Source organism: Ammospiza caudacuta, chromosome 7 (assembly GCF_027887145.1).
Source record: "Ammospiza caudacuta isolate bAmmCau1 chromosome 7, bAmmCau1.pri, whole genome shotgun sequence".
In the NCBI taxonomy this organism is placed as follows: domain Eukaryota; kingdom Metazoa; phylum Chordata; class Aves; order Passeriformes; family Passerellidae; genus Ammospiza; species Ammospiza caudacuta.
This window is the reverse complement of record NC_080599.1, coordinates 2,911,954-2,927,832: the sequence shown is the minus strand read 5'-3', so window position 1 is coordinate 2,927,832 and position 15,879 is coordinate 2,911,954.

The window sequence follows — 15,879 nt, the reverse complement described above, 5'->3', positions numbered from 1 at the left end:
CAGGGCTCGAAGCACAAGGAGCCAGAAGAGCTTGGCCAGACAATCCCGAGCTCTGGACACCTTGTCCTCAGCACCGGGAACCCGTTTGCTTCTCCAGGCCCTGGGCACTGCTCCCGTGCTGCTCATGCAAGTCACACACAGACACAGAGCTACCTGCTCTGTCTCAACCCTCTTCAGCACTGAACAGCACAACACAGTAACATGTTCTCTTCAGTACATGGTCTAATTATTAATAGTCCTGCAAAGACTCGCATTCAAAGCACACACACACAAAAACCCCAAACCTTGGTACAAACCTTGCATCAACACAAAATGCATGTTGCTGTTCAGAAACACAGAGCAGCACTTTTGGCCAATGATTTTTCCTATAAGATCTTTCAAAGGATTGCAAAAGTGACTTTGTTTGACAACTTCTTCAAGGAACAAACTAGAAATAGTTCTGATTCTTTAAAAATTTATTGATTTGCTTTCACTTTGCTTCTAGCATCCTTACACTTCTCCCAGCATTCCAGAAAATCGTGAAAATTCAAATAATATCAGGGGAAGTTTTTGAATTCTTTCATGTTTCTCTCAAAGGCTTTCTTGATGTACATAAAAAGAACATACAGAGAAGCAGTGGTTTTCCTGAGTGGACATTAAAAGAAAACGTTATAGACTCCACTATACTAAAACACTTCTGTTGCCTGGTAATTACAAAGCCTGAAGCTCTTCTAGAGGCTTTTCCCAATGACACTTCATAAGTCCTTCTCTGCTCAACTCTCAAGCCTGTCCAGGTCTCATTGAAGGGCAGCAGAGGCTTGTGATGCCTCAGCCCCAGCTCCCAGTTCTGTCCCATCAGCAAATGCTGAGGGAACACTCCGTCCCTTCTGCCAGGTCACTGGGGAATAAGGCAAAAAAGGCTGGTCCCAGCAAGGTCAAAACAGAAAAGAAGGACTTACAAACACGCTGGAATAGAGATACCACCAAAGGAATTGCAATTGGAGGAGAAAAAAAGAAAATTTTGGGAAAATGAGTGACTCAAAGAAAATGGCCCGGGATTATATCAGGGGCATTGCAAAGGAGCAAAACATGCCAAAACTAAGCTCACAGATGTGGCAAAAGCAGGGGGAAAAGTCAAGGAGGAAGACACAACTTAGGGGGGAAGATATGAGGGACATGGCATGGACAGTTCATGAAACAACAAAAAAAAGAAAAAAATCATTCCCAAAGTCAAAGCCATCAAAAGGCATGGCATGTCATCAAGGGCAAAGACATGCACCAAAGATTCCTCTATTGGTCCCCATTGAAATCACAAGATTCCTTTTCCCTTCCCTTCTCCATTGTCAGCCATGAAGGGTATTGATTTTCATCTCTATTCAAACTGCATGAGGAGGTACCTGGATTCAGTGTCAACTGGAAATTGCACATATTAATTTATGAACAGGGGAAAAATGAAACAAGACCTAAAATATCTTTTCACACTGTCTTTTTAAATAGAATCTAATCAGTTTGAATACACTGTTGAAATCTGCCTGATTAACCACAAATTATTTGAACACCTAAATTATTCCCAGAGGCTTGGCTTGTTAAGGCATTCTGAATGTTAATGAGCCCTGGGAGACTGAATTCCTGCACTGAAGAGCTGAAGGCTGAACAAGCCTCTGGAGCAGGAAAATTCAGCAGCAGCCTCCAAGTTGCTGAGGATGTCAGCAGCCCCCACTGAGGCCATCCCTGCCCAGAGACCGTGGGGGAATGGGCAGACAAGGAGAGCGTCCCTGGGGCTGGGGCAGCACAACTCAGAGGCAGCAGCGGCTCCAGCTGGGAAATGGAGTGTGGAATGTGGCTGGGAAAGCCCTGCCTGGGCTGTGCCAAGCAGGAGAGACCAGCCCTGACTCCCATCCCCCGAACAACTCTCTCAAGGAGACATTTAAAAGGAATTACAATTATTTGTGTACTCTGAGTTGGATGTACTGGAGAAATACCACCAAGAGATTCTCAGGAGCTCAAAACAATCAAACAGTCATTTTTGACATCTTTAGAAAGTCAGAGAAACTTTGGCAAGATGTTTAATATGGCATTGTAGGGGTTTTGGTTTTTTAATTTAGGATTTTTCTAATTTTGACATTTTTTAATTAATATATTTATGAGCGTGGATTTTAGTGTCAGTTAATAATTTATGAATTTATTTTGTTGAGAGATAGGATTAGGAGAACAGTAAAGTAGGTCTAAAATTTTAAAAGGGTATAAAGAAAATTTTATTAAAAGTAACTAAAAGAAAAAAAGTGGTAAGTATTAAAATAAACATTGTAGAGTCCTTTTTTTTCTTTACAACTTTTTCTTTTTACTGACAATGTAAAGAAACAAAACTTCAAATTTCTAGTTAGTTTGCTATTTCTAGAATAGTCTTTTTTCAGCTTGTTAAGGTTATGGAGATTTTTTTACAAGAGGAAAAAATAGATTTTTTTTGTTTTTCTTATTTTTGTCATGGATAACAGTTTTCTGAATAACTTTGTTATAGTGTAGTTGTTTTTATTGCTACAAGCTTTTTTACAGCTTGTTGATGGGCCATGTAAACTTATGGGGTATTGTTTTAAAGATGAATTCTTCAAAGGTAAAAGTTTTTATTATTTCCTTATTAAATTATTTTTATCTCTGGGAATAGTGATCTTCTCTTGGGGGTACTGGATTACTTTTTTTTCAGCCCGAACTTTTTATGAAATCACAGTTATTTTATCATTCATTGACTTTAATATGAAGGTTTTTGTTTGATATTATTTGGAATAATTTTTTTAAGTTTTATGTGTTACAAAATAAAGGAGTTTTTTGATTATAGTTTATAAGAGGATTTTAGTTTTAAGATTAAGGTGTTTTTTCTTCTTTTTGATTGGGTATTTAATTTGTTCTTTGCTGACTTTGATGGTGTAATGGTTTCTTTTAAATGTTTGTATTTTGTTTTTTTTCTTTTACTTGAGAAAGGATTGAAGTTTTGAAAGCGTTTACACCTGATCTGATGGTAACTTGCAGTGGAAGTTGGGATTGGATTGTATTAGGACTGGTTTTCTGGCTGCTTTTTTTGGTTTTTTGTGGTTTTTAGTTGTAGGGTTATTTTGTATGGGTTGTAGGTTGTAGTGGTTTTGGTGTTAGTTGTGTTGGGGGGAGGGGACTTGATAGTAAGATTTTAATGTTGTATGACTGGCTTTGTTCTGGTTGGGTTTTGTAGCCTCTTTTGTTTTCCTGTTTGGTAGTTGTTGGGGTTTGGTTTGGTCAGAATGGGGCCAATGGAGGGGGGCAGCCTGGGGAGGGGGGAAGGTGCTCAGCCCACAGCAGGGTTACTTGGTTTGGTTCGGTTTGGTTCGGTTTGGTTTGGTTGAGATGGGGGCTGGGGCCAGGGCTTGCTGCTTCTTTGTTGACTGGAAAAGAAAGATGAGGTTCCTGGGATTTTTTGTCTTTAACATTTGTTTTGAACAGAGGCGTGTTCAGTGTCTCAGTGGTTTAACAGATTGTCAGTTACACAAAAGTTTTGTATTACTTTTTAAAATTTTTCTCATGTCAAACTACGACAGATAATCAGTCAACAAAAAACACTTCTGAAAGCATTGACTTGGCCCATTCAACTTCACAAACTCTAAGCCTGTTCAATTTTAAGTTACTCAACATTTGCAGGAGCACAGAAACAGAAGAAGACAGAGAGAGAGAAAGGCAAAAAACATCCAGAGTAGCACATACACAGGTACCAGCTCCTGGATTCCAGCACTGGTAAGATGGAAATTCCAAGAGGAGGTTGGGCCAAGATGTGTGCTTGCCTTGTGGTCAGCCTTCAATTCCCCTTGGTCTTCCTGGGCCCTTCCCCCCAGTGGGACTTGGGCTCATTTGGTCCCTCAGGAGCTGGGCTGGGGCTGCAGAGGTGGCTGTGGAGCATTGCCTGTGCTGTGCCAGGGACTGGCAGCCACTGCTGGGCTGGCATAGAGGCTCTGGGGGGATTGGGGTTCCAGGGCAGGGCAAGGCTGGACCTGCCCCTTCCTCCCCTACACATGAAATTTTTCAAGCCAACAATCTCCTCCAGTCTATCAGAATAGGGAATGTTGGAGGTGAAATCCCAATTCTGGCCATGGGTGCCTAGAGGTGCAGGACAGTTCTTTTCCATAGGAAGGAAAGCACAGAGCCTAATGTTTGAAAAGCAGATGAGAGACTGACTCAGCCAAGGCCAGCCAGACTTGTCAGGAATGGCAGATTTTGTCTCGGAGCAGTCTTTGGATTATGGGAATTTTGGAGGTGGAAGCCAAATCTTGACCATAGGCACCTGGAGAAGCAGGACAGTTCTTTTCCATGGGAAGGAAAGCATGGAGCCTTCCCCGGTGGTTTGAGGAGAGATGGGAAGTGAGCCTTGTGAAACGACTGCAAGACAGACTTCTCCTGGCAATATTCCTATTGGAACAATCACTGGATATAAGGAAATTTGGAGGTGAAATCCCAATTCTGGTCATGGGTGCTTGGAGGAGGAGAGATCATTTCTATAGGAAGGAAAACATGGAGCCCCAGTGTTTCAGCAGCAGAAGAGAAGAGACCCTCAACATGCCAAGGTCAGTTGGACCAGTCAGATGGTCCCTGGGAGGCCAAACCAGCCAGAGCTGTTCTGTGTTCCCTTGCTTTTATGGGGCCCCACAGTGCCATAATGGTGACTTGTTTCCAAGGGGTGCAGCAGTGTCACAATCGTCCCTAGGTTTCATAAGGCCCTGCAGTATCACAATGGTCTCCATGATTCCATGAGTCCCCTCAGTGTCACAACGGCTCTCTGGTTCCATGAGGCTGTGAAGTGTCCTAATGGTCTCCCCATGGTTTCATGAGGCCCTGCAATGTCATAATGGACCTTTGGCTCCATGGAGTCTCGCAGTGTCACAATGGCCCCTTGGTCCCATGACACCCCAAAGTGTCACAATGGTCTCCATGGTGCCATGAGGCCCCTTGGTGTCACAATGGACCCTTGGTTTGATGGGATCACACAGTGTCACAATGATCTCTACACTCCATGGAGCTACACAGTGTCAGTACACTCCCCTTGGTTCCATGAGGCCCAGCAATGTCACAGTGCTCTCCATGATTCCATGAGGCCCCACAGTGTCACAATGGTCCCTTGGTACCATGGCCCCTGCCTTCCCCCCTCCCCTTCTCAGGCCGCCCTGCCAGCTGAGAAATGCTCCTTGGGCCTGGGCCTTGGCCAACAGCCCCTGGGCTCAGCTCCTCTGCAGCTCATCACAAACACTGTCTGCCCCAGTCACTGCTGATGCCCAACCAGCTCCTGGTTCCTTTAGGAGCAGCCCTGGGAACTGTTTGTGTTCCCTCGGTGACACAAGATCCCTGTTCTCACCCTGTCAAAGAAAGTTGTTGATGCCAAGTGCAGCCAGGATGAACCATTGCTGGGACTGAAGCCCCTCTCTTGGGGCCCTGCAAACAGCGCTCCAAAAGGAGCCCTTGGAGCTCTCCTGGGCCAGCGACTCCCTCTGAGTGGGGCCTCTCCCAGCCGGGAACTCTCCCATTTGCTGCACTTGGGGATCCCCAACAACAACGGAGCCTGGGCCGATCCCTGTCGCAGACATTTCTCCACAGAAATCCTTTTTTTCACATTTCTGTGTCTTCGGGAGCCAGAGGCCCCCGAAGAGAAGGTAAACAATTATTATCAGCTGCTGTGGAATGCAATAGGATTCACCTTGATTGGCTCATTTTCTATGTTTATAATTAAGAGCCAATCACCAGTTCAAGCCAGGGGACTGAGTCCTTGGCCACAACTTTGTTGTGGGTTCTTTTCTATCTCTTCTTAGCTTAGCTAGCTGCTCTGCAAACCTCTCTTTATAGTCTATTTAGTATAACTATAATGTATTATATAATATCTTATTAAATCAAGCCTTCTGATCAAGATACAAGATTCACCGTCTCTCTATCACCAGCCAGCAGCGACCGACACAGGACGCGGTAATATCTGGTGACCCGATGTGTCAGAGCAAAAATTAATCTGATAAGACCAGAGGAGAAAAATTGCTGCACTGGGTAAAAATCCTGTATGTGTAGCATTTGAGGGTTGCTTTGAAGTGACCTCAGAAAGTGGATTCAAGCCAGGAGCTGAAGAACCGAAGATCCTGATTTGGACAGAGTTCACAGCCAAGGCTGACCACAAGAGAATCTTTCTTCTGGAAAATCATCAGGAAAGATGATGGAAAAGAGCAGCAGACCTGTGGAGCTGGCCAGAGCAAGCTGGACTCTTTCAAAAGGTACTGTTCACTTTTCTATCCCTGATGAACCAGCCCTTCGTAGCTTGTGGCTGTTCGTATGGCAAACACATGCCTTGCCAGAAGAGATTCAATTCTCTCCATCAGAGGAAAAACTCATAGCCCTCTGGAAATACTGGTGCAGAGAAGATGGTTGCTTTTTGTCAAAAACAGATATCTATGGGTTCTTTAGATGGGCAAAGCTTTTTGGGTTCTTTGCTGATATTCTGTATGCTTTGGATGTTTTTGTCTGGGAGTGCATGGACTCCATTATCCAGTGCGTGTACATTGAGGGACGTGTCCTGCCTTCTATCTACCCAGCATTTATAAAGCTTTTCCCTGTCTTGAAACGCAGAGCAGCTTGTTTTCAATGGATTTCTAACTGTTATGGCCAGGCTCCATTCCCACCACCTTTGGCAGAAGACCCGGTGGGGGAGGACATTTTTCTTCCCAGCCCCCCCCTGCTTCACGGCGGGGGGGGGCGAAACTCCGCAGCGCGAAGAAGTTTTTTTTACTCTTGCTCCGGAGCATGCTCAGATGGAGTGTTCTCCTTCCCCCCCTTCTCTCTCTCCGGGGGGATGGGAGTGGCCGCTCAAGCCAGCGCCGGCCTCTCAGACTCCGCCTTCAGAAACGGGGGCGGCACCGGTCTCCGAGGTTTCCTCCACGGCCCTGCTAGAGCCGTCACTCCAGGAGATCCCGTCTCCGCCTCTCCAGGAGGTCCCGCCCGCGGTTTCACCGGCCTCCCTGCCCCCGCCAGAGCCTGTGTCGGAGAAGGCCGAAGAGACAGCACTTCCTTCGATTGACCTGTTGCTAAGCAACGGCGACGCTCCGCTGTCTCTCCCAGCTCCGCTGCTGCCGGTTTGCACTGCGACGGCGACTGCGACTGCGCCTCCGCAGAGGACCCCAGAGTCAGCAGCAGAAAACGGAGTTGAACCTGCGGGACCCTCGAAGCAGCCCGCGGCTGATCCCACGCTCAGCGCGGTTCCCCCCCCGGTTCCGGCTCCCTCCCCGGTTCCGGCTCCGTCCCCGCTGCTTCCACCGGACGTCCCAGCAGCCGCCCTGGAGGCTGGTCTCTCCTTCAGTGGAGCAGGGGCTGCCCGCCACCTGACTCTTGCGGCAGTCCGGCTGCCGGCTTTCAAGCTCGGCGGTTTGGGGGGTGGTTTTTCGGGGATTGTCCCATGGAGGCCGCCGCCCCTCTTGTGCCCTAGCGGCGAGGGGGAGGGGGCTCCCGAAAGTTTTGCCTTTGGTCCCCAGCCCAGTGGGGGTGGTGCCGTGATGCTGTGGGAAACAAACATTCCCAGACCCGAGATGAAGATTCTCGGGGCAGCTTCTATTTCCCTGCTGCTGGCATGCCTCAGTGGTTTAGGGGAAAGGAAGCGTCTCACTACCCGTGCTGCCATTGTGCTAGCAGCAAGGTTCAGGCCTGCGGAAATGCAGAGCCTTCCTCATGGGTTTGGCCTGGGATGCTGGGCTCAGGAAATTCCTGGGCCGGGCCCACTGCGAGGCCTCTTGACGTTTTTGGGGATTCTGGTTTGTCCTACCGGTCCGGGTCCCCCTGTGTGAGCCAGTTTTGGGGTTCCTGGTCCAGTATGGGCCAGGGCCCCCAGGGCCTTTCCTTCTCTGGCATTGCTCTGCTCCACTGCTGCTCTTTTGCTTTTCGATCAAAAAAAAAAAAAAAAAAAAAAAAATTTAAAAAATAAATAAAAAAGATTGAAAATACTGGGCAGCAGCTCTGAAGCGCTGAAGCACTGAAAGGCCAGCAGAAAGGACATTTCAAAATTGTACATATTGTTTAAAATTGTGTTATGACTGTAAATGGTTTTTTGATACCTATTGATGGGATTCCTTTTGCAGCAAGCTGTTTCAGGACAAAAAGGACTCTAAGGACTCTCAGATATTCCAAGGGAACCAACTTCGGCTCTTGGACTGTTCCTGAAACTCAGCTGCATGGACTTGAATTCTCTTTGCATTGTTTCTTGCAATTTTCTTATATTGTAGGATTGTTTTAGTGAATTGTTAGTATTCTATATTTTATAGGTGAAGGAATTTCCTGTTCATTCCACATCAGCATTTTTCTTTTATTTTTATACAATTTAGAAAGGTGAGATGTCGCAGACATTTCTCCACAGAAATCCTTTTTTTCACATTTCTGTGTCTTCGGGAGCCAGAGGCCCCCGAAGAGAAGGTAAACAATTATTATCAGCTGCTGTGGAATGCAATAGGATTCACCTTGATTGGCTCATTTTCTATGTTTATAATTAAGAGCCAATCACCAGTTCAAGCCAGGGGACTGAGTCCTTGGCCACAACTTTGTTGTGGGTTCTTTTCTATCTCTTCTTAGCTTAGCTAGCTGCTCTGCAAACCTCTCTTTATAGTCTATTTAGTATAACTATAATGTATTATATAATATCTTAATAAATCAAGCCTTCTGATCAAGATACAAGATTCACCGTCTCTCTATCACCAGCCAGCAGCGACCGACACAGGACGCGGTAATAGATCCCCCCACTCCTCCAGGCTCAGCCCTTTGCCCTTTGCTGGGGAGATGCCAAAGGACCCTTAGGGAGCATTGCCTGCACTCAGGGGAATTTCTCACAGGTGCCTTGCACTGACTCCTTGTGTCTGTGTGCACACAGGACTGCCTGTGCTGGGGAAATGTGGCAGAAATGCTGCTCTCTGAGGGGCTTGAGTGCCTTGGATAGCTGAGTCAGTCAGATATCCAGATATCAGTAAGTAAGGTTTAGTCACAAGGTCTAAGCTAAATTAAATGCTGCTAAGAGTTGTTCTTTTGCTAAATTGTTACATTTTATTTAAGTTATTGGTTAAATTAAATATTGTTAAGTGTTATTCCTCTGTTAAATTGCTAAGTCATAGGTTATAAGTAAGGTTAAAAAGTGTTAAGTACTGTTGTTTTGCTAAACTTTGATGTTTAAGGTATTGGTCACATTTAAGGTGTAATTTAAGTCCTGTTAAGTGTGAGGCCTGTTAAGCCTTTAGGCCATATTCCTTTTATCCTTACCCTCACTTGTGTCACACACACACACACAGAGGGACATTTCTCAGTTCATTTCTGGTTCGATTGCCTGGATTTGGTTTGGTTTTGTTGTTGCTTTGTTTCCCTGGTGTGCCTGAAGTGTCCAGTCAGGAGCAGAGTGGCTCTTGCCAAGGAACTTTGTGCTGCAGTCCCTTAATATTAAATCTGTTTTTGGTTGATCCCTTGCCGGGGATTCTTTCAGCGCTCCCAAGCCCTCGTTGGTAGCAGGGTGAAGGAGCCCTGGCCCAGGCTCTGGCCCTGGGGGACACAGGGACGCTGCCGGGGGGTCCCTGTCCCCCTGTGCCACCCCCAGGGCCCCATCCCCCCATCCCCGTGTCAGGCTCTGGGGTCGATCTCGTGGAACATCCTCTGGGGGAGGCTGCGGGGCCGGGGGGACCCGGGGGGACAGGGGACCCTGCTGTGCACGAGCAGGGTTGGACTGCTCTGGGGGGAACTGTGAGGGGGCTGGGGCAGAGTGACCTCCCCAGTGCCCTCACACAACCCCTGTGATGTCACACAGCTGCCTCTGTGATGTCACACTGCCCCTGGGATGTCACAGGGCCAACTCTATGTCTCCCTGTAATTTCCGTGACATAGAGTTGATGCTGTGACATCACAGAAGACTGATGTCACAAAGTCACCCTGTGATGTCACAATCTGTTCTGTGATGTCATAGCCTCCTCTATGATGTTACACAGCCACCAGGTGATGTCACAACCCACTCTCTGATGCCTCAGAGCCACCCTCTATGATGGCAGACTCTGCTCTATGGCCTCACACCCTGCTCTGTGATATCACAGCCAGCTCTGTGATGTCACCACCAGCTCTGTGGTGTCACAGAACCCTCAAGAACCCTCAAGAACTCAGTTCCATTGAAACACTGAAGTTTCTTGTACTTTGAAGAGATCCCTGTCAGGGACACAACTGAGAAAGTGTCCCCAGGCCCCAGGCAGAGCAGAGAATTGGAGGCACTGATGGCAGCTGAGGACAAAGAGAAGCCAAGTCTTGGTGCCCTGGGGCACAGCAGGGTCTGTGCCACCAAGGGCTGTGAGGAGACACCTTGTCCTGAGGCCCTGGGGCCTCCTGGCACAGCACCAGCCAGGCTGGGCACTGTCAGCCCCTTGTCCTGCCCTCAGCATCCTCCCCTAGCCCACATCCCAGGGGCCTCAATTAATGCTTTGAGACACTCAAGGTGTTGAAGGTACTTTGGATTTTCCTTCCCACACTGAGTGTCTGAGAGGTTTCTGTGCCATCCTGGCCACCAATTCTCTCCTCCAAGGGGTCCATGAGGAGCCTGTGTTGGAGAGGGACCTCAGAGGGAGCCATGAATGCCTGGAGACACTTTGGGTGTTTCCTCTGCCTTTGACTCCTGGCAAGGTTTGTGCAATCTCCTCCCAGGCCCTGAGGTTCAAGGGCTCACTCCAAATGCACAGTGAGGCTCATGAGGATCAAGCCTGTCCTGACAAACCCTGGCTCTGCCTTGATTTCCCTCTGCTCCAGTGTAGTTCATTAGGAGGTTTTCCTTTGACAGTTGTGGAGAAATAGTTCAAAGAGCTTCCAGGAAATATGTAGTCCTATTTAAAAGGGTGTCTTTTATTGCTGTTCTTATTACACAAGAGGTGATTGCAGCATTCAGTGACTGATATTGATGCAGGGACTCTCCTAAGGAGGTCTTGCCTGCTCAGAGAAGTGGTGCCTTGAGCTCTGAGCCAGTGTGGACAACCTTGCTCCATATTCCCCAAGCCCATGGTCTCTCTCCTCACTCCCCTGGGACCTGCTTTTCTTGAAGAACTGGCTGCACACAGCCAAAGAGGGATTTTCCTTCATTTGTTTTTGAAGCAATCTAAAACTCCTGAGTTTCCCCACTGCAAACAGACATCCTTTTCAAGTGTGTGCCAAGCCCAAGGTGCCACCCAGAGCACTCCAGACCTGTCCCGGGCCAGCTGTGAGGGTGCATCATCATCCCAACATGCAGTGGTGCCATTGCAAGGGACTGTTCCATGGACACTTCAGGGACCCCAGTGCCGTGTCTGGGTGCCATGGCAACCCCCATCAGTTCAGGTTTCCTTGGAAACCAGCCCAAGGAGCCATTTCTGCAGCCAGGTTCCATGGCCATTTGCCTGCAGAGCTGTTGCTGCCCTCAGCTGCCATGGCAACCCTGAGGACAAAGCGGTGCCAGGGCTGTTCCAGGTACAATTGCAGTGACACTCGTTGGTGCCACCAGGTGCCATAGCAACGGCCATGGGGACCCGGTCCTTGGTTTGGTGCCATGGCAACCAATGCCCGGCCCCGTTGTGATGGTTGGTGGCCATGGAAAGCTGCCCTGGGCCCTTGCTCAGGAATGCTGTCAGAGCCCAGAGCCAGAGGGGATCCCTTGCTGGGGGCTGTGCCATGGCCACCTGCCCTGTGCCGCGCTGGCCGCTCTGGCACCAGGAACCAGCAGCCACCGGCACTGCCAGGGCCAAAGGCCAGGTCAGCCAGACAGAAAGGGGCAGGGCTGGGCACTGTTTCCATGGCAACCGGCACTGGGGGGACACCTGGGTCACCTGGCCTGGCAGTTGCCATGGAAACCCCTGGCAGGGACTGAGGGCACAGCCCCTGGCACTGAGACACTGCTGGGCCAGGTGCTGGGCACAGGGCTGAGCACGCAGAGATGGTTTTGTTCTTGCTGAGCTGCAGCACAGCCAAGGCCTGTCCTGCCCCTCGTCCAGCCACGCTGGGGAGGGGCTGGGGCTGCGGGGGAGCTGGGCAGGGACACAGCCAGGACAGGGGACCCCAACTGACCCCGGGCATACCCCAGACCAGAGCACATCATGCTCAGGGTATGAAGGGGGGAACAGGGAGGAAGGGGGGAATTTTGGAGGGAGGGCTTTTGCCTTCCCAGGTAACACATAGGCAAGAGGGGGACAGGGTCACCAGTGGACAGGGTCAGTACCAAAGACACAGACACCAACTGAAGGAATTGTGTCATTTATATCATGCACAGCTGCAGACATTTACAAAAGGATAAGCTCAGCAAAGCACATCATCATTGGCAAAGAATTACAAAAGAAGCTCAGCAATCCATCATAACCCATCATTACATTTTGATGACCAATCCCTTGGTGAAACACTAGAGCTGTTTGTGGCAGACAAAGATTCTGGCTGACTATCAAGGTACACCTTACAGACATCAGTAGTACTTTAGTGACACTGTTCTTCATTCTTATTTTTTCAATCTCATTCGAGTTAGGAACAAGAATTCTGTTGTCCATGGAGCTGGCACCTTTTTAATTCCAGAATAATGCCCCCAGGCCCTTTGCTGTTCAGCTTTACCATGCTGTCTGTGGCTAACAAGGCTTGGGGGGCCCTTTCCCCTCTGGCTGGAAGGGGCCGGGTCCCAGTCCCTGAGGGGCACCCAGGCTCCTGGATGGAATTCCAGTGCAAGTCCCTCAGTGTCACAGCAGCCTTCACATGGAGCCCCGTGGATCAGAGCATGTTCCAAAGGGGCCCTTGGGGCAAACAGGGAGATCTGGTCTGGCAGGATGTGCAAAACAATATCCTGGCAGATCTCCTTGTTCTCACACAGAATCCTTGGCTGCAGGGACACATTCCCATTGTTCCTGCCCAGGGTTCAGGACTCAGAGTTGTCTTTCCCAGGAGCTGCTCCTTCAGCTGCCTCGGGAGGGCCTTTTGGCCTCCGGACCCACAGTCTGGCTCCATTATTAGGGCTGCTGCACCCAAACCCTTTATCTCCACAAATGGTGGTGACTGGAGGTGGATCTCCTGTTTTCACAATCGTTCTTAAAATTGCAAAATCAGTAATTGTGCTACCCTGTCATGGGGTTGACAATCCAATCTTGTTTGTTATTGTTTACAGAATAACTGTAATTTCTCCTTGATATTCTGCATCATTTCCTCCTGCCATGACAGGAACACTTTGCAAGGCCAAGCTCCAAGGGAGCAGTTACCAAATCAAAGTGTCCTGAAGGAATCTGAATTCCTGTTTCAGGATTGACAGCTCTCATTTGCTTTGAATTTATCATAATGAATTCCAATGCATGAAGACCCAGCCCTGCAGCCTCTGGGCTGGCCCTGCCAGGGGCCATCACAGCCAGAACAATTACCCAGGCAGCCCAAGTCTCACTGCCCATGGCTGGATTTGCAAATTGGGGGCAGCCGTGCACAGCCAGGGGGTTTCCATTTCCCCAGTGGGCCATTGTGAAGGACATGGAGCACATCTGGGAGATGGGTTCTCCATGGACAAAGGTTCCCATCTCCCCATTTTTCCAACTGCTCTTTTAACAACCCCTTCACCCGTGCAACCAATCCTGCAGCTTGTGCATAATCTGGTACATGAAAAACCCTGCAGGCAAAATCACTGTATTTTTCACAGGAACAGACAAAGCACTCTGCATCACAGTATCATCAAACCCTGCAAAAATAGCCAATTTCCTCCCTTTCTCCCTTTTTCATTGTATACAATCTCACAAAGTTGACCACTGACATTAGGGTCCTGGCCAATCCTGTTCTGTAGGGTATTTAGTGTTACATCCCTGAGCAGCCAAAGCTACCAAATTAGTATTGTCAGCACTATTTCACATTATTATATAATTTTATACATAGATAGTGATATAGAAATATAGATAGATACAGACATAAATAAATATATATAAATAGGTATATTGAAGTCTTATTATACTATAAATACATATATAATTATTATGTATATAGATATTTCACTTGCACAAATGCATCTGAGCTCAAGACTAAAACCTTCTTCTCTTGCTCCATGTGGGAGCATTCCAATCATAATTGTTTCTTCTGATGGTGCTGTTTCCTATGTACTCTTTCCTTTTCCATGTGCAATTTTTGGATGCATTTGAAGCCATCCAGGGGTGCAGCTTCTTTTACCCAACTGCCCCACTGCCCACACAGGGATCCAACCTCAGCCCACTCCAGAGCCAGGGAACTCCAGGGAAGGGCTTCCCAATGGGACTGATTCCTCACACTGACACTGAACAAGTGACATTTTATTGGGATCTGGCCAGACTGAGCCAATTTTGTTTTACCAGTGGCCAAAGTCAGCACCAAAGACACAGACTCCAACTGAAGGAATCAGTGTCATTTCCTGCAGCTCAGAGCAGCAAAGAATCACAAAAGGAGCAGCTCAGCAATGCACCCAACCATCCCCACCAAAGATTGCCTTCAGAGATGAACAAAGATCCAGCAGCATTTACCCTCAGCCTTTACCAACCCCCAGACCCACACAGCAGCTGGGGAAGCTGTCACAGCCAAGGGCTGCAGAGCCACTCCTGGCACTGGAAATTCCTGCAGGTGCCTCCAGCCCCAGGAGAGGCTCCAACCCCACTGGGAGAGGGCCCAGCTCTGACAGTGCTGAATGAACAAACTGACAGCACTGCTAGTGTGGCAACATCTGCTTTCATCCTCCTCTTGGGTCCCTCCCAAAGCCTGGCCAGGGCTCAAGGAGGAACCAAGGGAGCTGACTTTGATCCTTCAGCCCCAAACAAGGCCAGATGTCAGATTTCATGGCCTTGTCTGGCTTCTAAATACACAAAGGTCAATCCACGTTTTACTAATGAGTGGCTACATCTATCTCAGTGCTAATGACCATGCATATTTCATCAGGGAGCAGATACAAAGACAATCTTTGCTTGGAAGGTTCATCCAGAGGCCACCTTTGGCTCAGGGCCTGCTGTCCAGGCCTCACTCAGGGCTGGTGTCCAGGCCTTGGCACTTCAGGGACGTGCTTTAGTGCTGGGCTTGGCACTGCTGGGTGAGTGGCTGCACTGGGTGAGCTCAGAGGGCTTTTCCAACAGAAAGGATTCTGTGATTCCATGATTCTATCCACAGCATTCAGCTGGGGCTATTTTAGCAGCATTCCTTTGCTCCAAAAGTTCCCTCTTGCCCAGCTCCTTTGGCCTGAGGCTTCAGCTCCTTCAGCTCCTGGTGCTGAGCTGCTCATGCTGAACGAGACGGCTCGGAGAGAAGAACACAGTCCATGCAATTCCTTCTGGGACACGGAGAGGGGAGGCTGTGCAAACAGGAGCATTGTTTGCTGTGGCCTCCTCTCTGCCCTTCACGCCTTTCAGTGCTTTGAACCAGCCAAGAGCTTTCTCCAAGAGTGCAATGGAGCAGCTGTTCCTGCTCCCGGGCCTGGCTCTCTCCAGTCTCTGCCCTTGCCTGCTTCTGTCCCTCTTGCTGTGCCCTCTGTTCCCCCAGGGCTCGCTGGCTGCTGCCCAGGACTGTGCACTGGCACAGATCCAGTGCTCCAGAGCCTCCTTTCTGTGCCCTTGGAGCTGCCTGGGCACAGCAGCCTTTTCCATCTGGAAGCTCCCCATGGACAGGGAGTGCCCAGCTCCATTCCTTGCACAGCCTCCAGGAGCCCAGGGCTGCCATCTCCAGTCCCTGCTGGCACTGGGGGCTCCCAGGTGCCTCAGGCTGCTGTGACACCGCTGCACATGGGAGGGAAGAGGGGCAGGGTCTGTGCTCAAAGTCAGCTCCATCTGCTGCTGCTGCTGCTGTGGGGTCATTTGTGCAGCCCTGGCCCAGAGTCAGGGATCAGATCCTGCCAGTCTCTTCCAGCCCTGGCTGCTCAGAGTTTGG